Consider the following 23,739-nt stretch of genomic DNA (forward strand, 5'->3'; position numbering starts at 1 on the left):
TGGAAATTTTCATGAATGATGTGTCTTGGTTTCAGACTTCTTTTGGAACAATTTTTATCTTAGCACTAGCGTCCTCCATGAGTACGTTTTTTTTTTTTTTCAATTCATGCTCTCCTGCGCAGCAAAAACTACTGAATCGATTGTTTTGTTAATTTTCCAGTATGTAGTGGTCACCATATACTAGTGCCCCTGGGTATTGATACTGAGATTCAAGAAATACTTTTTGAGATACTGAGGAAAATCAAAATGGCCGCCTCATGCCTGAAAGTGTTAAATCGGAAAATATTTGGCCAATTTTGACCAAACTCGGTGAAAATGTAGGTCATGAGTGAATATGATCTTCATAGTATGAATGCCTTTGACATTGATCTCAAGGCCACAGGCAAAAATCCGTTAAGAAAAAGAAAGAAAGAAAGAGAAAATCATACCAGAAGTCCCTTAATATTAAGTCTACAATTACAACAAAAGTATTTTCATTTGGACTGTGGAGTTCTTTGAATACTGCTTCAGCAATTTCAGAATTCAAGTTATTATCATTGTTATTATTATTATTATTATTATTATTATTATTGCTGGTTCCTTGAAAGCAGTGATAAGAAACAGGGAAGTTAGCATGGAAGTGAAAAAGTTACTACATGACAGTATTGTGATACCAACTCTAACGTATGGAAGTGAAGCTTGGACGTTGTTGGAAGGACACAAGTCAAGAGTGAGAGCAGTGGAAATGAGTTATTTAAGAGGAGCCTGCGGAGTCACATGGAGAGACAGGCTGACGAATGAGGATATAAAGGAGCGTTGTGGTGTGGATGTGGATGTGATAGGAAGTGTTATGAGGAACACACTGAGGTGGTTTGGCCATGTGGAGAGGATGGAGGGTGAAAGACTGACGAAGAGAGTGTATGTGAGTGAGGTGGAGGGGGGAAGAGTGAGGGGGAGGCCGAGGATGAGATGGAGGGATGGGGTGGAGAGGTATATGAGAGAGGGGGGTGTGAGTTGGGAGCAGGGCAGTGAAATGGTGGGGGACAGGACGACGTGGAGGCGATTTGTTTGTGGCCACCCCAAACGGGATTGAGGCGTCTGGCAATAGATAGATAATTTTTATTATTATTATTGTTGATGTTGTTGTTGTTGTTGTTGCTGTTGTTCTTGTTCTTGTTCTAGTTCTTGTTGTATTAGTTCTGATATGAGAGAAATTTTTTAATACTTTCTTCCTACACTACAATAAAACCAGCTAATTGAAAATTATTAATGTATATGATTTTCTAACAGAGCCATAATCCCACTTGCTAAAATTTATTCAACGCTGAATAATATCATCTGGAAATTGGCAGAATAAACTAAATATTATCTCAGGTCTAACCACTTAATTTCACGGGACTCAGCCTGGTTTGTTGTGGGTATAAGCGGCTTCACACATTGGAATAAAAAATACCCTGAGTGATAAATGGAATAATCATTTTTTTTTTTACTCTTCAGTCACAGAGCTGAAACGTTGAATATAGGGAGAGTGATCGGGAATTGAAGAGAGTTGACTGATTTAATGGAGAGGAGGAGGGTGAGCGTGTTGTACGTGCAGGAGACGAGATGGAAGGGAAACAAGGTGAGGGAGTTAGACGGTGGCTGCAAGTTGCTCTGCCGTGAAACAAACAAGCAAGGAAGGAACAGTGTGGGAATAGTGCTGTATAAGGACCTAAAAGATAACGTAGTAAGCGTGAGGAGGACGAGTGATAGTGATGAACATCAAACTGGCCAGGAAGAAGCAATGGTAAACATCGTGAGCGCTTTTTTTTAAGGGAGGAAGAAGGAACCAAAGGCTAGGAGCCAGCATAACAGTTCCTTCCAAGAAAAAAAAAACAAAAAAAAAAAGAGAGCCAAATTCAAAATCCAATCATTTCCAGATGCATGGACGCACTGCGTTTGCAAGACTGGAGGTCATAGGAAGTAGGAAATACAGACAGAGGGAGATAGTTCCAGAGTTGACCTGTTGCATAAGTGAAGGACTGGGAGTAACGGTTAACTCATGCATTAGAGAGTTGGACAGAAAAAGGATGAGAGTTTGCTGCTAGACGGGTGCTACGCACCCGTCGTAGAGGTGGAGGGATGCAAGCAGACAGTTCAGAGGAGCAGTGACCATGGAAATAACGATAGAAAAGAGATAAAGATGCAACAGTGCGGCGAAGAGACAGAGGTTGAAGGGAGCCAGTAAGAGGAGGAGAGTTAATAAGACGAAATGCATTTGACTCCACCCTATTTAGAAGAGCTGTATGTGGGGAACCTCCCCACACATGAAAGTTGTACTCTACACAGGGGCCAATAACACCCGTGTATAAAGTCAACAACTGTGCAGGGGTCAAGAAGGTATGGGGTCGGCTTAGCACACCTAATCTCTTGGAAGCTTATGCTCCCCAGGCAGGCTGTGATGGGCAGGAGAAAGTAGTCTTTTGGGAAGAAATGGACCAGGAACTCAGTGAGACTCCAGCGGAAGAGAAGTTGATTGTGGGAGGGGACCTGAACGAGTAATTTGGGAGGAGCAGAGGTGATCGAGAGAGTGCACGGTAGCTGGGGAACAGAGGACAGGAATGATGAAGGAGAGAGAATTGTGGATTGTCCTTTGTCGTTTGATTTGGCGATTGTCAATACCTGGTTTGAAAAGAAAGTGAGGTAGTGTATTATCTACAAGAGTGGAGAAAGAGAAAGTCAGATTGACTTTCTCATGTGTAGGAGATCTTAGCTGGAAGAGATAATTCAAGGTTATAACTGGAGAAAGTGTTGGATGAAATAAGATCGCTCGGGGGAGTGCAAGGGTGGTGGGAGCACAACAGCCAGGTGATGAGGAGAGTGGATGAAGAAGTGCTGGGGAGAACATCCGGGAAGATACGTCCTGGAGATAAGGAGACATGGTGATGAAATGATGAAGTACGGGAGGCAGTGAAAGCCAAAAAAGATGCGAAGAACAAGTGGGATGTGTCTGGATGGCAAAAAGATAAGAACTACACGCGGGCTTAAAGGAAGCAAAGAAGGCAGTAGCGAGAACGAAGGAACAGGCGTTAGTTGAAGTGTATGAAGGAACTGAAAACACTTGAAGGAGAAAGAAAGATCTTTAGGACTGCAAAGACCAGGATTAGGGCAACCAAGGATACTCGTAAAACAGGTTAAGGATGAGAATGGAATGGTCTTAAGAAACCAAGGTAAAATCAAGGATAGGTGGAAAGGCTGTTCTGAAAACCTTTTAAACGAGGAAAAGCCTAGGATAGTCTTAGGGGACTGGATGAAATACTAGAAGAAGTGTTGAAGAGATTGGGAGAAGGCTGGATTAACATGCTGTGGGATTTGATGCAGAAAATATACGACCAGGAAAGAATGCCTGAAGAACGGGGAGAGAGTGTTATCGTGCCTGTCTACAAAGAGAAGGGTGACATCCAGGACTATGGAAATTACAGAGGGATAAAGGTAACGTCCCACACCATGAAGATCTGGGAAAGAGAAATGGACAGAAGGATCAGGAAAGAAACATCTATAAGAAAGGAACAGTTTGGTTTTATGCCGGGTAGGATGACGGATGCAGTGTTTGCGATTAGATGATGGAAAAACACCGGGAAAAGCAGAAGGGACGGCTCATAGTCGTTATAGATCTAGACAAGGAGTACTAAAGAGCGCTACGTCAAGAAGTCTGGAGGTGTGGAGGGCGGCAATGGAATACAGAGGATTTAAGGTCAGTAGAAAGAAGAAGGAATACCTGAGGTTCAACGAAGATCAAGACCTCGGGATTAGTATGCAAAGGACAAGGTTGAAGAGAATAGATAAGTTTAAATACCTAGGTTCGATGGTGAGCGAGGTCGAAAATCTGGACACAGAGATAACACGCAGAGTACAGTCAGGGTGGAATGACTGAAAAAAGATGTCGGGGGTTCCAAGTGATCGTAGAAACAGTGTAAACGTTAAGGGAAGAGTATACTGCACAGTGGTAAGGCCAGCAATGATCAGCAGGGCTGAAACATGGCCAGTGATGAAAGCACAGAAGTTGGATGTAGCGGAGACGAAAATGCTTAGATGGATGTGTGGAGCAACTAAAATGGATAAGATCAGGAATGAGAGAATAAGAGGAAAGTGCAGGTATCTGATAATGTACAGGAAAGAAGACTGCAGTGGTACGGCCATGTAATGAGAAGCGAAGAGACATTATGTGGAGAGGAGTGATGGGGATGGAGGTGCAGGGTAGGAGAAAGCGGAGGTGGATGGACAGCGTAAGGATAGATTTGGATGGAAAAGAGTTGTCACATGATGACGTGTAGATCGGGCTAGGTGGAGGAGAGCAGTCAGAAACACCGACCCCATACAGAAGTTGGGAAAGATGTATAGAGAAAGAAGAAGAGTCACATACCGTATTTTAACAGTTATTCTCGCTAGCACCATACAGTTACATTTAGGTGGAGCAGCACTGAGTGAAAAGTAGTGAAAGGTTTAGAAAGGAACTCCAGTAACTCCTATTGTTGCATGAAATAGTCGGTGGTTGCTGGGACCATCCACTCATTCGATGTAGTGTTGCTTTAGGTGGAGCGGCACTGAGTGAAAAGTTAAATAGCTTCCTGTAACACATCAGATCATTCAGTACTTTTGAGGGTATCCAGAATACTGAATGACGCTTGATAGTCTAGTGCGTTAAGCTGCTCCAATCGGGTGGGACACGTAACAGTAGTAGTAGTAAAAGTAGTAGTAGTAGTAGTAGTAGTAGTAGTAGTAGTAGTAGCAGTAGTAGTAGTAGTAGTAGTAGTAATAGTAGTAATAGTAGTTGTGGTAGTAGTAGTAGTAGTAGTAGTTGTTGTTGTTGTTGTTGTTGTTGCTGTTGTTGTTGTCGTGGTTGTTGTTGTTCATCAAGTACAATCTGTCTGACAGAGTAGAGCCATCAACCGCAGGCAAGCAACACCCTTCCCTGTCCAGACCGTTACATTAAGCCAATGTTCCCCTGCAGATGACAGCGCCTCGTCACAGGGAGGCGCAGGGAAAGTGCGGAAGTTTGTTTCCTGGAAGGACGCCACATTTGCATCTCCATCCAGTTAACAGGGACACCATAGTAGGCTCTATTTCACCCCAGAGATATGGTTACATAGTTACCACCCAGCGTTGTAATTGGTGTCTTGGATTAAAGGAAACCATTAGTCTTAGTCAGTGTAGAGACATGTGGTGTAGATACTCGTAGAAGAGTAGCAAAAAGTGACAGGTAGGAAGGGGAGAAGTAGGAAGAGAGGAGAGCAGACGCAAAAATAGAATGATAAAGGTGGAGGAAAAACTAGGCAGCACTAAATGAAATGAGTGGATGATGATCTCCGCACCTAACACCAGGATAAGGCACGTAAGGGTTTAAATCCGATGGTTGGCTGAAGTTTATTGGGAGTGAGGCTGGTTACCCTGGCTGTCAGTACCGGAACTGAGTAGCCTAGCCCCGTGCCCCTACGATCATGATGGGAAAAAAGAAAAGAAAAAGAAAAAAAATGGATGATGGATGAATGGATAGTTACGAGAAGTCTCCCATAAACTGAACTGTAATTTGCCTGTAGAAGGATTAATATATAAATCACCATAATTTTTAGTTAGTTTTTTTCAGTACAGGAAACGATTAAGTCATCCTAAGAAAGATCTTTTTTACTGAAGGGGTTAATGTAGGCTACATCTAACACCTTCATAGCAAAACGCCTTCACCAAGCTGACTTTAATCGTTTTGTGTCAGCGAGGATTCAAGAGAAATGATGCTACCGTATTCACTTCTCAGCGAGGCATCTCTTCTGCAGTTGCCGTAGTAGTACTCGTAGATAGTTATTAGGTTTAGATTCATCCATCTATGTTCAACAGCATGGACACCGGCAGTAGTCGTTGTAGTAGTAGTGGAGGTGGTGGTGGTGGTGGTGGTGGTGGTGGTAGTAGTAGTAGCAGTGGTAGCAGTAGCTGTAGTAGTAAATAATAATAATAATAATAATAATAATAATAATAGCAGTAGTAGTAGCAGTTGTTGTTGTTGTTGTTGCTGCTGTAGCCCTACGTTCATGCGAAGGGTGAACCCAGTGGACTGCAGGCTTCAACTGTCCTCTGCCTGCAGTTCATCATCCTCATTTTGGGGAGACAGGGAGTTAAGCAACGTTTATATAACCAACCAGCTCCATAGCCTGGTTATATCAGTGCCACCACATGAAGGCGTCCGTCACCAGCATCGGTAAATAAGTTCATTCGACGGAAGCAGGAATAAAATAAATAAGCAAGTCATCATATTAAGAGTTTAATTTTACCAGACAACAGCTGGCTTCGTCGTGGAAAAAAGCATCTTCGCACAAGGACGGAAAATAAAAGCGTTCTCTAAGTGGGTGAGATACTCGAACTGTTATATGAGGCTGGGTGTCTGGCAAAGAACTTGGGTCGTATTCATAAAGGATCTTAACTCTTTCAGGCTCCCAGGATTCACTCTCAGCTGAATGAAGTAGACTGATTGAGTTGTCTCGATCGGGAGAAGTTTGATAGTACCATTATTAACACTATCAGATTTCTAGGACTTCCTCTCAGAAGCATTAAAGTAGACTAATTGAGCTGTCTCGACCATTAACACTAACAGGCTCCTAGGACTCACTAGCAGATGAATGAAAGTCTGTCGTTAACCTGACTACAGTACTAGAGTTGTCCCGATAATGAGTGGGTTAGCCTGACTACAGTACTGGAGTTGTCCCGATAATGAGTGGGTTAGCCTGACTACAGTACTAGAGTTGTCCCGATAATGAGTGGGTTAGCCTGACTACAGTTCTAGAGTTGTCCCGATACTGAGTGGGTTAGCTTGACTACAGTACTAGAGTTGTCCCGATTATGAGTGGGTTATTACAGTGCCAGGCTCTCTGGACTCACTCTCAGCTGAATAAAATCGTCTGGCGTTACCTGAAATAGAATACTAAAATTGTCTAGCCATGAGAGGGTATTAGCACACTCTGACTTCAAAGACTCATTCTCAGCTGATGCAAATCGTCTGATGCCAGCTGAAATAGAGTACTTTACTTGACATTGTTAACTCTCAGGCACATGTAACTCTCAGCTGAATAAAATCGTCTGGCGTTAATTTAAAGAAAATCCAAGAGAAGACGAACCCATGGCAGGCACGAAGCATTGGTAATAGAACTGCCTCATATTTTTCTATGACCCACTCTCACCTGTACAGTATTGAATTACCTGACATTAGCTATATCAGAATGTAGAGCTGTCACAAGCATAAGAGGGTTATGTAAGCATTATTTTATCAAAGGAGTTACGAGTATTTACTGAACATTCTCATATTATTAATCCCTTCATTTAGATCACGTCTTTTTCATTTTCACGAGGCCACTTTCATAGATTTTATTCAATATGGTGACCACTTTTTATAGCAAGGGGTTAAAGAAGGCCATAACATTATCCGTAAGTTCAGAAAGTCTCCCTGCTCTTAAAAATAGCAAGATTAATAAAAAAAAAATGACTGGAATGAACTGACATTGTGGTGGTGGGTGGGGTGGGATTATCAAACTGTTCTCTGTAGATATGGATGGTTTAGGTTTAATTATTTTAGTGCAGTGGAGATTTATTTCAACGTTAACCCCAACAACAACAGCAAAAATAAAGATTAATAAAGTATGCGTTACTCTCATTACCTGGGATCTTGCGACGAAGGTTAAAAAAAAAAAAGATGGAAAAACAGAATCGTGAAAGCGAGAAGGAAAGTAAATTTAGAAGGAAATAGGGGAACAGGGTATTGATGAGATAGAAGGAAGGAATAGGAGAGAGAGAGAGAGAGAGAGAGAGAGAGAGAGAGAGAGGGAGAGAGAGGGGGGCGGGGTTAAATCAGGAAATGAATGGCAGGGAAGGGAGAGAGGGAGAGAGGAGGGAAGGGGAAGAGATTGAACTAAGCAGGGAGGGAGAAAGGGAGACAGGTTAAATTTAGACATTACAGAGAGAGAGAGAGAGAGAGAGAGAGAGAGAGAGAGAGAGAGTAGAAAAGTGATAAGAGGAAAGGTATGGACGAAAGAGAACAGCAGACTTGTGAGAGAGGAGAGGGAATAATAGACAAGAGTGAGAGAGAAAGACAAAAAGAGCACAAAACAGTGAGTGAGAGAGAGAGAGAGAAAGTGGAAGTGAGTGACTTAAGAGAGTGAGGGAGCAGGAAGAAGGGTAATAAAAGAGAACTGAAGACGACAGTAGAGAGAGTGAGACAGCAAGAGGAAAACAGAGGATGATGGCGGTGCAAGACAAGTAGAGAGAGAGAGAGAGAGAGAGAGAGAGAGAGAGAGAGGGGGGGGGAGTACAAAGTAGTCTCGAAGCGGTTCTGTCACGGCTTTCCAGTGTCGGGGAGGGGAGGAAGACGTCGAAAATGATAAAGATAACGATGATGATGATGATGATGCATTGTCATTATACCAGAGAGTGTGAGGAGGATCCAAAATAGAGGAAAATGCAAAACTCGATGGTAGAGAATTACGAGAGAAGTGTCCACCGCAAAGTAGGGAACACTTCTCACACTTATAATTCTTTCTACCTGTGATCCAGCTTTTGATTGGTCCACAGGAGTATAGGGATCTGCGATTAGGCTACTCATCATGGGATTTAAGGAGAAAATAACCAGTTGTTTTTTCCCCTGGATGGCAATGACATTATGTAAGCCAGTCCAACCATTCCTCAGATGTCAAACCTTATGTACCACATCCAGTTGGAACGCCTAACCCACTAAACCAGCAGGCATTCGTGTGGTTAAATTATTGCTGTCCAACGTAAGAAATGATTTCCTGGGCCACAGGGGATCATCTGGTTCGGCTTGTCACTTAGTGCAAAGTCTACTGAAGTCAGTGCCATAGTACATCAGATAAGTGAATGGCAGGTGTTTCGAATTACTACATATTAATGACTAACAGTATATCGATTTATCTATGCATTTATTTATCAATGTCTATATACAGTATCTATTTATCATTCTATATTAAGAAGCCTTAATTCTTGAAGTGAATCGCCTCCATGTCAATCTGTCAGCCATCAGGATTCCCTCGCTCCAGCTTGCATTCCCCTCTCCCATATACCTTTCCACCCCATCCCTGTACATCATCCCCAGTCTCCCTCTTACGCTTCCTTCTCCACTTCACTCACATTCACTCTCCTATTCAGTCTCTCATTCTCTTTCCTCAAGGGCAAGCCATATTTCAATCCTGTGAAATTAATCCCTTCAGCTCTAGGATGTTCCTTTCATCTTATTCTCTCTCCCACTCTCTCTCTCTCTCTCTCTCTCTCTCTCTCTCTCTCTCTCTCTCTCTCTCTCTCAACCCTTTCAATCCAATAATGCAAATTATAGTATACTATTGTTTTATATATTTCTCCCACCAAACGATTTTCCTCAGTATCTTAGTAGCAAAGGCGTTAATAAAAACAGTATCTAACCCTATTACCTTTAAAAATTTCTCCCGATCTAAATAAAGCCAGTGCCTCACCCACGCCCACACCAACAGACTGAGCAATCCACGCAACACATAAAGCACTGTTAAGCGTGTATCAATATAAGGTGCTATTTACAGACTACGCTATATAAGGAAATAAAAATATGTCGTCTGCTTGAAAGGCGTAAGGGACGTTAGATAAAATTAAATCACTAAAGGACAAGTATCACGAAATCTCCCGAGGTGATGACAACACGAACGAGGTCACGATTCTGTCTACCCCCTGACCTGATCCGACCTGAGATTTATTGACTCGTTTCTCCTTGGACGAAGATGAGGATTTCTTGATTTTTTCTTGACCTGACCTGCAAACTCCTTCAAGATGGTGGCTTTCCTATCCCTTAAAAGGAGGATGGGGGATTGTAAGGGCAGGACAACGTAAGCCTGCAGTCCACCGCGTTCACGTTTCGAATGAGACTAAACCTGAATAATAAAAGCTGATGATCTCTCTCTCTCTCCTATAATTTTATGTTCTTATAGATTGCCGCATCATATTCCTTCATCTCTCTCTCTCTCTCTCTCTCTCTCTCTCTCTCTCTCTCTCTCTCTCTCTCTCTCTCTCTCTCTCTCTCTCTCTCTCTCTCTCTCTCTCTCTCTCTCTCTCTCTCTCTCTCTCTCTCTCTCTCTCTCTCTCTCTCTCTGTATTCACTCCTTTCATTCATTTTCCCTATAATTTTACGTTCTTATAGATTGTCTCATTTCTCTCTCTCTCTCTCTCTCTCTCTCTCTCTCTCTCTCTCTCTCTCTCTCTCTCTCTCTGCATTCACCCGTTTCACTCATTTTCCCTATAATTTTACTTTCTTATAGACTGCCTCATTTCTGTCCGTCTGTCTGTCTGTCTATCTGTCTCTGTCTCTGTCTGTCTGTCTGTCTGTCTGTCTGTCTGTCTCTCTCTCTCTCTCTCTCTCTCTCTCTCTAGTTTGCCAACCCAATATTCAACTTCATTACATAGTTAGTCACTCCATTACACCCATCAGTCAGAGAACGTCATTTTCCCTCTAATATTCGTACCCACTGACGAGAATATAGAGCTTAGGAAATGACTATAGAGCTGGAGGGGTTACATAGAGCTGTCTTTAACTCTATCACCATCTGAAATAATGTTAGAGCTTGGGAGCTTCATTTGTCTCTATCACCATCTGAAATAATTTTACTTTGGAAAGGTTACTTAGAGCTTCATTTAACTTTATTACCATCTGTTATAATTTTAGAGCTGGAGGGTTACATACAGTAGAGCTTTCTTTAACTCTCTCACCATCTGAAACAATGTTAGAGCTTGAGGTTACATAGAGTTTTCTTTAATCTATCACTATCTGAAATAATTTTAGAGCAAGGGGTTACATAGAGCTTTCTTTAATTCTATAATCATCTGAAACTATGTTAAAGCTGGGGGGGTTTTCATAGAGCTTTTTTCAACTCTATCACCATCTGGAATATCCTAATTTTAGAGCTTGGAGGTTACGTACAGCTTTATAAAATCCTGTCACCAGCTGAGGCTCTCCTATGCTGTATAAAAGCGTCTGGTAATGAAAATAATGAAACAAATAATATATCTGAGTTGAAAGAGTTAATAATTTAATACAGTAAAATAGATGGTCTTTGTGGATATATAGAAGAATCTCTCTCTCTCTCTCTCTCTCTCTCTCTCTCTCTCTCTCTCTCTCTCTCTCTCTCAAACGCAAGGACATTTGAGCCGAGAAACACACGGAGCTAAATGCGAGATAAGGAGGTTAGGCTCATTTGTTCTGCATTAAAGAGAGAGAGAGAGAGAGAGAGAGAGAGAGAGAGAGAGAAAAAGATGGAGTGCTGCCTGGCCCCTTCACCTCGCTCCGTCAAGTTAAATTAGATTCGTCTGGGAGGTATTAAAGGATGGGAGGCTGACAGGCAGAGAGAGAGAGAGAGAGAGAGAGAGAGACAGAGAGAGAGACAGAGAGACAGACAGACAGAGAGATAGAGACAGACAGACAGACAGACAGACAGACAGATGGACAGTGACAGAGACAGACAGACAGACAAAGAGACGAAAAGTAGAGACTAGCAGAGAAAGACAGAAAGATAAACAAATGGCAGGCAGATAGAGAGAAAAGAGGGACAATTTAAGAGAGAGAGAGAGAGAGAGAGAGAGAGAGAGAGAGAGACAGAGACAGAGAGACAGAGACAGAGAGACAGACAGACAGACAGACAGACAAACAGACAGTCAGACAGACAGAAAGACGGACGTGACAGAGACAGACAGACAGACAGACGAAAAACAGAGACTGGCAGAGAAAGACAGAAAGATAAACAAATAGACAAATGGCAGACAGAGAGAAAAGAGCAACAATTTAAGTGAGAGAGAGAGAGAGAGAGAGAGAGAGAGAGAGAGAGAGATGACAGCGTAAGACAAAGAGAAAGGTATAACAATAAAGGAAATATATAAACGGGAGGGAAGAGGTGAGAGGGCAATATAACGAGCATGGAGAGAGAGAGAGAGAGAGAGAGAGAGAGAGAGAGAGAGAGAGGCATAAATAACAGGGTAAGAGAAATGTTGCAAAAGATGAGAGGAGCAGGGAGGAAAAAGAAAATGGAAGACTCGGAATGTTGAAGACAGAATGGACTGAAGAAAGGAAGGAAGGAAGGAAAGGAAGGAAGAAAAACAGAGAAAGGCGAAGGATGGGTAACGAAGAATGTAATGAATGATGGAAAGAAGGATGGTATGAAGGAGAATGGATGATTGCTGAAGGAAGGGAAAGGAAACAGTGAAGTAAATGAAGAAGGGTATAGGAGGAAGATGGGAATGTGAGAAAGCTGTAGAATAGGAAGGAAGGGAGCATGGAAGATAGAAAGGAAGGAAGGGAGCATGGAAGGCAGAAAGAAAGGAAGAATGGATGGATGAAGAAAGGAAGAAAAGAAGAGATAAAGAACGGAAGGGATGGACAGAACGATCAGAGGAAGGAAGGACCTAACGAAGGAAGACTTGAAAGTGCGAAAAGAGAGCATAAATGGAGAAACGAAGAATGGGAAGCAGGAAGGAAAGAAGGAAGAGAAAGTAGGAAGGGAAGGACCTAAGAACGGAGTACAAAGCTGGAGATACTGAAATGAAAAGAAATAAGTGAAGAAGAGTTAGATTTATAAATGTATCTACAAAAGGAGAATAATTTTAGACAGACATTCAGTTTCTTCTAAGTCTTACTCTTCCCCTTCAACACGATCAGCTTAGTTTATTTTACACCTACGTCTCTAATTTTACTGCTGGGCGAAAAGGGACAAGGAGAAAACAGAGTTCACCATCCAGACCGGCCCCAGAACCGAACTGTTTTTTTTTTCATTTGCTTGTTCCATATACCCATATGGAGAGAATGAAGAATGAGAGATTGACTAGGAAAGTATGTGGGTAAGGTGGAGGCAGGGAGAGGATGAGAGTGATTAAGGATGAGATGGAAGGATGGAGTGGAATGTATATGAATGCAGAGATTGTGGGATGGACAAAATGCTGCTTGATTGTAGAGGACAGAATGACGTGGAGCTTTTCGTTTGTGTCCACCCCTTCTAGAATTGAGGTATCTGGCTGTAGACAGACAGGCAGGTTGATAGATTGATAGACAGACTGAAAGAAAGACGTACAGACAGAGACATAGAGAAAAATCGATAGATGGGTAACTAGACAGTAAATTAGATACATCCATTCATCCATCCATACATACATAGACAGGTAGATATACAGATAGACAGACAGCCGCCCTGATTAACTGAGAAAAGGAAGACGAGATAAGAGGGAATGTAAGTGAACAAGACAAGAATATGGTGAGTGGAAAGGAAAACGAGAGAGCAAAATGTTAGTGAGGAGGAGGGGAGGGTTTGTAGACGAAAAGAATATTAACATTTCTATCTCATAATATACTTTCCCCGCTTTATTTCTGCCACTTTCTCTTGGACAGGGACGCTTCACGCGGTGGCATACTTGTTACCTGTCTGCACCGTTGCCCGGGTATATAATCGTCCCCCACTTATCCTCCTGAAAGACGGATGGTGGAGTGCAGGAAAAGGGCAGCTTTAGCCTGCAGTCCACCGGTTTCACGTGCAGTTAAGTCTCGGGCTGTTACTACTACTGCTGCTACTATTGTACTACTACTACTACTATTATTTCTCAAGCGACCTTTAGATGTAATTCATCTTAACACTATCATGTACTAACGGGGCTAATGAAGACTATATATATATATATATATATATATATATATATATATATATATATATATATATATAGATATATATATATATATATATATATATATTGTTACATAACCTATGATTTCATCATCCTTTGTGTAATTCTAACGTACAGTATGCTGCATGTTTGATCACGAGCGTGTTCTACCTCACTCCCCCCCTCCTCCCTTATAGTAGAGTAAGTCGTTCTTTCTGTTGTTCAGAGCAGGATTGTCAACTCTTTGTCCCCATGGCTTCATTTGCGCGTCCTTCTTACAAGTTGTATCAAGCTCTGCCGGCCCCTATATAATGAGCTCAGTCTCTGTATTATTGCCACTTAGATCTACTCCTCATTTTGCTCACATCTCTGTCCTCCCCTGTACAGTTGTTATTATTGTGAGTGCTCAGGAAGTCTCCAACCACCTACCAGCTGTGTAATATGAGTATAACTGTTATTGCATTTTTTCTTGTACTGTGTAGCGTAAATTGTTAATTCTTGGGCCTAGTAAGGTTTTTGTCATTCATGTGTTTTGGGTGTCAGCCCTTATTAATATTATTTTGTATCTGTAATAATATATCATGCATTCACTGAGTATTATCTGGTATTCTCATTTTATCAGGGCTGACTTAGATAAATTTACTCTTGTTATTTTCGTGTTAATAGAGGCTATTGCAGTTAACCATATATTTAACCTGTTTTTTGCCATTACATAATCCTTATGAGTCCTGAATGTTTTGTTGTTAGTTTGAGCATTAAACTTTAACTTGTAATTTTACCTAACTCTTTTGTTTTGAACCTGGAACTTTACGGGACAGTAGTGATTTTTAGTATTCTCACTTAAAGTGTACATTATCTTTCTCTGTTCCGTAACAATATATATATATATATATATATATATATATATATATATATATATATATATATATATATATATATATATATATATATATATATAAAAATTATGGGGTTTTTACTCTGACTCCTATGACTTACCCTTAAGTGTATGGTAGTAACAGTAGTAGTAGTAGTAGCAGTAGCAGTGGTGGTGGTGGTGGTAGTAGTAGCAGTAATCAAGTACTCTTTTATTTCGTTGTGCAGTACATTATATAGATAGCTACGGTACTAAGAAACGGAATATTACTGTACATTAGTACATTGCCTACATAAATTACATACAGATATGGTTTTCTGTACACACAGCCACTTTCATAAACATTACAGTAGTAGTAACAGTACTTTTGTTCTAGACTGAGCCTCCGTAGCTGATAAGCGGGCAGAGACAGCAGCAGTAGCAGTAGTTGCAGGTACTTATTATTGCAATAACCATGTTATCCTGACCCCTGTCTATATAGTAATGTAGCAGAATAAATGAACTTCCAAGAAACATCATTGACTTCTCTTGGACTTATAAGTCAATACACTTCAAGGTCTTATAAAAACACAACCATATTCGCAATTAATAAAGAAGTAACAACAGACCAGTCATAATATTAAGAATGTCTAAAATTAATAGAAGCAAGTTTGAATACTGTTATTCAACTGCAAGCTCTAAAGCTATTTTTGTTCATAAAAATTATGAATCCATTTTAAGTAGATACGAAAAGAACTGAAAAAAAAAAATCCTTAAGATTTAAAATATAAAACAATAGCGTGACAAAAAAAAAAAAAAAATTAAAGCTTGTTTTAATAAAGATTTGGAATAATATAACACGAAAAAAAAATCTATAAAAAATTTACCGACAATAAGAAAATTTAAAAAAACAAGTACACGGAATACACACAAATCAAAAACAGTAAGCCAGTGTAACTATTATACAGGATTACAGACATTCTCCTTTCTTCATGACGCGGTACCCAGCTTATCCTTGCATGTAAAAGATTTATGGGGAGGCAGAACACATCCATTCCGTAAGTATGTGCTAAGGTATTACTTGCGGTATAAAACAAAAATATCCCATACTTAACAATGCAGTATTTGTTTTTATAATTATATTTTTGGATGTCATCAATCTCATAGCAAGCCGCGTGTAAGAAAGGGCAAGGTGATGCCTTAGCAACACTTTGTGTGTCTGCCAGTTCATGATTATTGGCGTGGGGAAGTGTACCTGTCATTCGTTTTAATGATTTAGTGAATGTTGTTTCAAATGCTTTAAACATCTGTGATTTAAGTGTCTTGTGTGTGTGTGTGTGTGTGTGTGTGTGTGTGTGTGTGTGTGTGTGTGTGTGTGTGTGTGTGTGTGTGTGTGTGTGTGTGATGCAGCATAGTCCATGTTTAGGTTTACAATGAGTTAAGTAATAACAGAAAAGTATTTACATCATCTAATTTAAAAATTCTTAAGATATTAAAACTGGTGGTAGTAGTAGTTGTACTAGTAGTAGTAGTAGTAGTAGTACAGTAGTTACAGGAGTTGCAATAGTACAGCAGTAGCAGTAGTAGTAGTAGTCGTCCCAAGTTCGTTTGATATGTGAACCAAGTGGACTATAAGCTTAAATTTCTTCAATCCACCATCCTCTTTTTAGGGGATAGGAATAGAGCTGAGGGGAATTTGTATTACCAGGCAGTTGAGCCGCCTGGTTATATCGGTGCCACCACATGAAGGCGTCCCTCTCCAGCACCCATTTAAATATATATAAAACTCTGGCGTTATCTGGAATGGAATATGAGAGTTGTTCCTACGATGAAAGAGTTAACAGTACCGGTATTACCACTCTCAGGCTTACATGCACACTCTCAGCTGAATAAAATCGTCTGGTGTTAGCTGGAATAGAATACTAGAGTTGTTCCCACCATAAACGAGTCACTGGTACCATTATTAACACTACAAACCTTACATTTTCGTCAGGTGATAATGGAATACTTTGATCCCTCCATCCTTCTGCGTTCCTTCCTTTCTTCTTTCCTTTCCTTCCTTCCTTCCTCCCTTCCTTCCTTCCTTCCTTGATTGCTGTTGTACTTTCATGTTTGTCATATGCTCGTTGCCCTTCGCCAGTAATCCTAAACTTCATCGCTACTTCCCTCTTCCCTCCATCATTGATTCCTTCCATCATCCTTTGCGTATCGCCTTTTTTCTTTCCTTCATTACACCCTTCCTTCCTTCCCTCCTTCCTCCTTCCTTGTCTATGAGGAGTGTGTTTACGATAAATATGTTTCCACAATACTGTACATATACGTCTTTTGGTTTAACTTGACCTAAAATGCCACTTCTCCATCTCGAATGGTGAGTTGCAAAGAAAAATCAACACTACCATATGATGCTAGTCACGAAGAAGAGCCATGGAAATATGTAGAGCTGTAGCACTGTCTTTTTTCTGTCACTGAGCTTCGTGAAATAAGCTGCAAAAGGGCGATATTCTGAGCCAAGTTTGAATAAAAATGGTGTACTTAATATCAGGAATATTTTTGCTTTCCATTATTCAACTTACTAGTAAATCTAGTAAGGCTGCAAATATGGTTGGTAGATGTATACGAATAATTAAAGTAGTAACAATTAATGCAACCATAAGCTCATCTGAAGGTAATCTCTGTGGACTGCAGGCTGAAGTCGCCCTTTATTCACTGTCCATCATCCTTTTTTCGAGGGATAACGAGGGGGTTGGAGAACTTTTGCATAGCCAGGTCGACCCACCGCCCTGTCATATCGGTACCACCAGGTGAAGGCGTCCCTCTCCAGGACCATGAGTGGAAATAAAAATGTAAACAAGCTAACTTATAAACAACGGGGGATTAAGAACGTTTGTAATTTCGGCCCCAAGAGGCAAGAGACTTTGGGCGACAGGAGAGAAAGTTTTGAGAGAAAGAGTGTGAAAAAAAGTAGCTTGGGAGAGAACGGACGAAGAAAGGAAGAAGGAAGTAAAAAGAAGGGAGAAACAATGGAAGGAAGAAAGAGAGAGAGAGGAAGGAAAGTAAGCAGGGAGGAGGGAAGAGGGAGAGGAAGGAAAGTAGGCAGGGAGATTGAAAGGAAGAAGGAGAGGAAGGAAAGTAGGCATGGAGAAAGGATGGAAGGGAAGACTAAAGAAATGAAGAAATATAAGCAGGAATAAAGCAAAGAAAATTCTGAACAAAGAAATAACACACTAAAAGACAAGAAACAAGAATGACAGGAAGCCAGGAAAAAGGAAGAAAAAATGAAGGTCTGGATGAAGGAGGGAAAGAAAGATGGATGAAAGGAATAGAAGTGTAAAGATATCAACAGAAACAGAAGGACATCAACAAATTAATAAACAAACAGGCAGTATAGCAAATCAGGAAGGAAGGAAGGAGGGAAGGAGGAATAAAAGGAAGGAGAGAAGGAAAGAAGGAGGGAATTAATCAAAGAAAAATGGAAGGAAGGAATGATGGAATGAAGGAAAGAAAGGAAGAAGGAAGGTAGGAAGGAAAGGAGGAAGGATGGATGGAAGAAATGAAAGGAATAACTGAAGACGGGAAGCAAAAAAAAAAACTAAAAAGGAAACTAGCATGTGACAAGCAAGAAAACACGACAGCAACCCAGGAAAGAAGGAAGGAAGGAAGGAAGGAAAAATGAAGGAAGGAAGGAAGGAAAGAAGAAAAAAAAAAGGAAGGAACAAAGAATATGCAGGGAGGAAAGTTAAGGCAAGAAGACAGGAAGGAAGAAGGAAGGACGGAAGGAAGGAATAACTGGGGAAAAGAATAGCTCAAGAAAGAAAAAAAAGAAAGAAAACTTAAACCTGAAAAAAAGGCATGAAGCAGTCGTACAAGCACAAGAGCAACTAAGGAAGGAAAGAAGGAAGGAAGGAAGGAGGGAAGGAGAGAAAGGTTAAATGAATGAACGGAGGAAGGTAGGACGGAAGGACTGAATGAATGATGGGAAGAAGTAAAGAAGAGAGGATGAAATGAAGGAAGACAGGAGGGTAGGAAGGAGGGAAGGATGAAATGAAGGAAGCAAGGAAGGAAGGAATAACTGAGGGAAAGAATAGCTCAAGAAAGAAAAAAAAGAAAGAAAACTTAAACAGGAAAAAAAGGCATGAAGTAGTCGTACAAGCACAAGAGCAACTAAGGAAGGAAAGAAGGAAGGAAGGAGAGAAAGGTTAAATGAATGAACGGAGGAAGGTAGGACGGAGGGACTGAATGAATGATGGGAAGAAGTAAAGAAGAGAGGATGAAATGAAGGAAGACAGGAGGGTACAGTAGGAAGAAGGGAAGGATGAAATGAAGGAAGCAAGGAAGGAAGGAACTGCTGGTGAAGGAGACTAAGGCATGGACAAAGAAAAAGGCGACTTGGAAGCACTGACGAGGGAAATGGAAACCTTGGCTTGACTGACAGACATTCATTTTCTCTCACACCCACCTTCACCTCCAGGACTTTGACCTCGCGAGAGTCCTAAGTCGAAATGTACCTAAAGAGAGGCTAAGTTGGCCCTGAAATATAGTATCCTTAAAAGAAGTAAGTTCAGTGTGTGTGTGTGTGTGTGTGTGTGTGTGTGTGTGTGTGTGTGTGTGTGTGTGTGTGTGTGTGTATACTGTACCTGATTCAGTGTGTTACTGTAATTAACACTGCCGGATAGGTCAATGTGAAGCCATGTGTGAAAGAAATTTGTATCTACCAGATGGAGCCAGGATTCCATGGGCTTGAATGGTGAAGGAATGGGAGTGTGGACCTTTCCGTTGGGTATACTTTGGTTAGTATCTCACTCTGTCATTTTATCTATTTTTTCCTGGTTCTTTGGACCCCACCTCACCCCATCCGAGGGCTGGAAAGAAGGAGGTGTTGATGATAATGAGAATGATGATGATAATTCGTTCCTCACATCATCTTCAGTCGGGAAAAGAGGCCTGGATGATTATGGTGAAGATGATGATGTGATGGTGATGGGAATAAGTATATTTCTGGTGGTGGTTTGGGGGATTGGGCGAAATCCATTCACAAGATGTAGTGGTATTTCAGGTGGATCTACACTGAGCTAGGAGCCAAATATTTTCCTGTAACCCGGGAGGAGGTAGCTGAGTCGGTTGACAGCCAGCAGTCCTAACATCCCCATCGAATCCCCAGTGGGGCAGGGAACAGTTTAAGGATTTGAAATTCATAAAGCTAATCTACCAGAAGGCCCACCGACATGTCATAAAAGTACCCCCGCTAATACTAATACCCCAGCCTTGTATGAGACAACCCTAACATGTATTCAGTATGGACGGTGGGTGTTATCACTGAACTGGTGACATGTGGAGGCGTGTGGTTTGCAGGATGATCAATGGTCCTTGGGAACAGGTTGTGAAGCCTATGCCCAGAGTTGGACGCATAATAATAAAACAAAAAAAGAAAAGAAAGAAAGATGCTGAAATGTTCAGTGAATCTAGGTACTGCAACAGGATATGGCCCATGAAGAGTTTATATCCAGCGGATGTTTATGGTTTATTGCTCATGTAATGCTGCTCGTTGGCGGGTTACTGCTCCCTCTCTGACTATCCTAGCCCCGGTCCTCACACTGGGCAATACATAACTGGATGGTGAGTGGATGGATGGATGGCTGTAATTTTAAGTCTGACTAATACGATGAACTTCCCCAGTCCCTAACAGTGAACGCAGCTGTACTTCTTTCTTTAACCTAGCCTAAAACTGTAATCTCTCCGTTTAGGATGTTGAGTTGTATCAATAGAGAATATGATGCTAGCCACGAGGAAATTATGTGGAACAGATGTAGAGTTGTATCTTCGTCTTCTGTCATCAAGCTGTGTGAAATAAGTTGCAAAAAAGATGAAAATCTGAGATATGTTATAGTGAAAGAGCATAGGATGATTGCAAATGATTAGCAGAGATTCACTGATCGCTGGCGTCAAGGAGCTTCTTCATGGCAGGGTAATATTTCTTTGGACAATATTAAGCCTCCAAAGTACTCATATAAATCTTCCAGTGGACGTCAGGATATCCTCATATTATTTCCCTTTCCTATTAATTTTGTTAACCTCCTTGGGTGACATAGGCATTTCATCTCCTTTAATCCTATGGCATGATATTTATTTTATTTTCTATATCACTAGTCATTTTTATCCAGCTTAGACCTATAATTAAAAGAGAGTTACTAACGGTGGTATGTATCTCCTTCAGCTGAAAGAAATCTCTCCAAAGCTAATATCTCTCCACAGCTAAAAGTCTCTCCAAAGCTAAAAATCTCTCCAAAGCTAAAAGTCTCTCCAAGCCAGAAGTCTCACCAAGATAAAAGTCTCTCCAAAGCTAAAGGTTTCTCCCAAGCTAAAAGTTTCTCCCAAACTAATAGTCTCTCCAAAGCTAAAAGTCTCTCCAAAGCTAAAAGTCTCTCCAAAGCTAAAAAGTCTCTCCAAAGCTAAAGTCTCTCCAAATCTAAGTCTCTCCAAGATAGTCTCCAAAGCTGATTATAATACCTGATAATACCAATAATAAGAGTACATAATTCGATATCAGAGAGAGAGAGAGAGAGAGAGAGAGAGAGACGGCAAATTGACCCAGGTGTGACGTTCCTGTTCAGCTAATTAATTCCTTGGAGTGGAAGGGATTAAAATTACTGAGTATACTGGTAGGCCTTTTATTTTCTTCAGATCAGTGATGCTTCTGTAACTTTACTATCTCTAGGACCAGACGTCATTAACTGTTTCTGCTTGGAGGATGTGTGTGTGTGTGTGTGTGTGTGTGTGTGTGTGTGTGTGTGTGTGTGTGTGTGTGTGTGTGTGTGTGTGTGGGGAGAGAGAGAGAGAGAGAGAGAGAGAGAGAGAGAGAGAGAGAGAGAGAGAGAGAGAGAGATTTTATTCAGCTTAAGAGACACGTCTTAAACAGAGGGCCTTAATAACCGCAATATCCACCCCTCCATTTAGTATTGTCTAGCCTTAGGGAAATAAAATCGTCTGGAGAGAGAATTAATATAAGAAGCGGTGCCATGGCACAGCAAACCCGTCCCCGGCAGTCATTTTAGTGCTGACATATAAACACAACAGATATATAATCAGAGATGTCACATAACAAATTTGGAGTAAATCGGGTGAAATTTGACGATTTTATTCTAATCTGAAATTTTAGGCTCGACCTACCTGACATTGACCCCCCTACCGTCACCTGGGGGGTGACCCCCCTGATGTAATGAGGCATGCTATAAAATGCAGATTTGAAAGATGAATCTTTAGGTTTTGGTTTCATGTCGATATGACGAATTTGAATGGAGTTATGGTGAAAAACGATATTTTTTGGACATTTTTGAGGCCTACAGCCTGGGCCTGGGCCTAATTGGCCCCAAATTTAATTAGGTGTTCGGAAGGTCATAGCATCATCCCCGTAATTTTGGTCAAAATCGCACCATCAGTTTTCACATAGAGTTCTTAACAGACAAACAGACAGACAGACAACAAACAGACAAACCTAGTAAAAACAATACCCGTCCCTGAGCCCCTTCGGAACGGGGACGGGTAATAATAATACGTCTTCTGCTTCGATGGGTTCAGAATTTAAAAAATAAAAATAAAGGCGTCATCTTGCTGAAATGGTTCATTCACGTAGATTCCTCATTGTTGTTGTTGTTTTTGTTTTGTTATTGTTGATGGTGATTGTCACGGGGTTTTTTAAAATAAATGCAATATTAAATGATAATTCTCAATAATATTGAAGAGCAGGGATAATGAATTGTCTTGCTAAATCAAGCAATGATTACTTTATGCCGGTCCGCTTCACCGAGTCTCTCAGAACGAGAATTTATAAACTTTCTCAACAGTACACAGCAGAGACTAATTACTCAATTGCTGTTTATTAGTACTGTTAGCCTCTGGAGAAAGTTACTTTACCCCTGACAATAAATAACTAATACTATTAATAATATCAGGTTCTTGCTGATGCTTAACTCCTAGAAGGCACAACGGATTTTAAGCTTAATACAACAAGACTGGCCTAAGTACCAGTTATGAATAGCAAAACGTTTATGCAAGCTAGGAGCTATAAGGGAAATAAGCTTAATTGTGGATGAATGAAACACGAGTTTACATTACATTAAGCTCAAAGAAAAAGAACTGTTAAATTTATTGATTATAAAGAAATAAATTTAACGTTACATTTCAAAATGAATTCAAAATAATGAGCTCGCACTCACTCACTCACTCAAAAGCTAAATTCTTAACCTAGGAAAAGTACCTTAACTAAACTCTTAAGTCTAGGAAACGAAAAGAAGCTACTGGTCAATGTAGCATATCCCCAAAGAAGGGTGGGAGCCTGGAGAACTGTAGTCTAGTGGAGTCTGGGTGCTAGATGACCTCTCTCTCTCTCTCACTACTGGAGCACAGAACCTCACTCCGTCGCGACAGACAAAAGACTGCATTCAAATACAGGCCAGCCGAGAGAAGGGATGGCCAACGGTTGAGGCAAGCAGGGGCGAACAATAAAGAAACAATAATATCGCTCAGTAGAGCACTTAATGACGTGCATTAGATCGGTCACTTTTGAAACAGTGATGAGTGTTTTGAAAAGTATACCACCGAAATGGAGAGAGAAACGGTCAACTGAACGATACACAGTGAGTTTTCCACTAATAGTTCGTGGTTTCTCACAAAAGGAAAATGTCGCGAATTTGATTCGTGACATTACGCCCCTGCAAAATGAAATTTTTTCCTTATGGGAAATAACTTGTGGATATATATATATATATAAATATGTACACATCCTAACTCAGTCACACAAGATTCACACTGTGGTGTGTGTGCTATCCTGCTACAGGAGAAAATCACTATCGCCAATGAGCGTAAAAACCTCGTATTTACGTTAATAGACGCAAACTTGAGGGAAAAAACTCCGTGACGACGGTGAAAATCCTGTACTCAGGTCAAACTGAGCAAAAGTTCGCTACATTTACACTGACAACTAATTGTCGTGTAGCGTGGTGTATGTGATACACGGTGTAGGTGTGACAGTTGTAGTGTAACTGTACCTACGTGTAAAATGACACAGTAAATATTAATAATATGGTGATGACAAAGGCAGAGGAGAAGAGGCTGCAGCATGCGGCAGACGATCAGCTGGTCCGCACAGCAAAACTGCTACACCCATCACTGTACTCTCAAAATCAATTAGGGTGGAGCATCAAAAGTGTCAATGAGACAAAAAT

The sequence above is a fragment of the Coenobita brevimanus genome, chromosome 2 (assembly GCF_032717465.1).
Source record: "Coenobita brevimanus isolate Jiangsu-jjx chromosome 2, ASM3271746v2, whole genome shotgun sequence".
In the NCBI taxonomy this organism is placed as follows: Eukaryota; Metazoa; Arthropoda; class Malacostraca; order Decapoda; family Coenobitidae; genus Coenobita; species Coenobita brevimanus.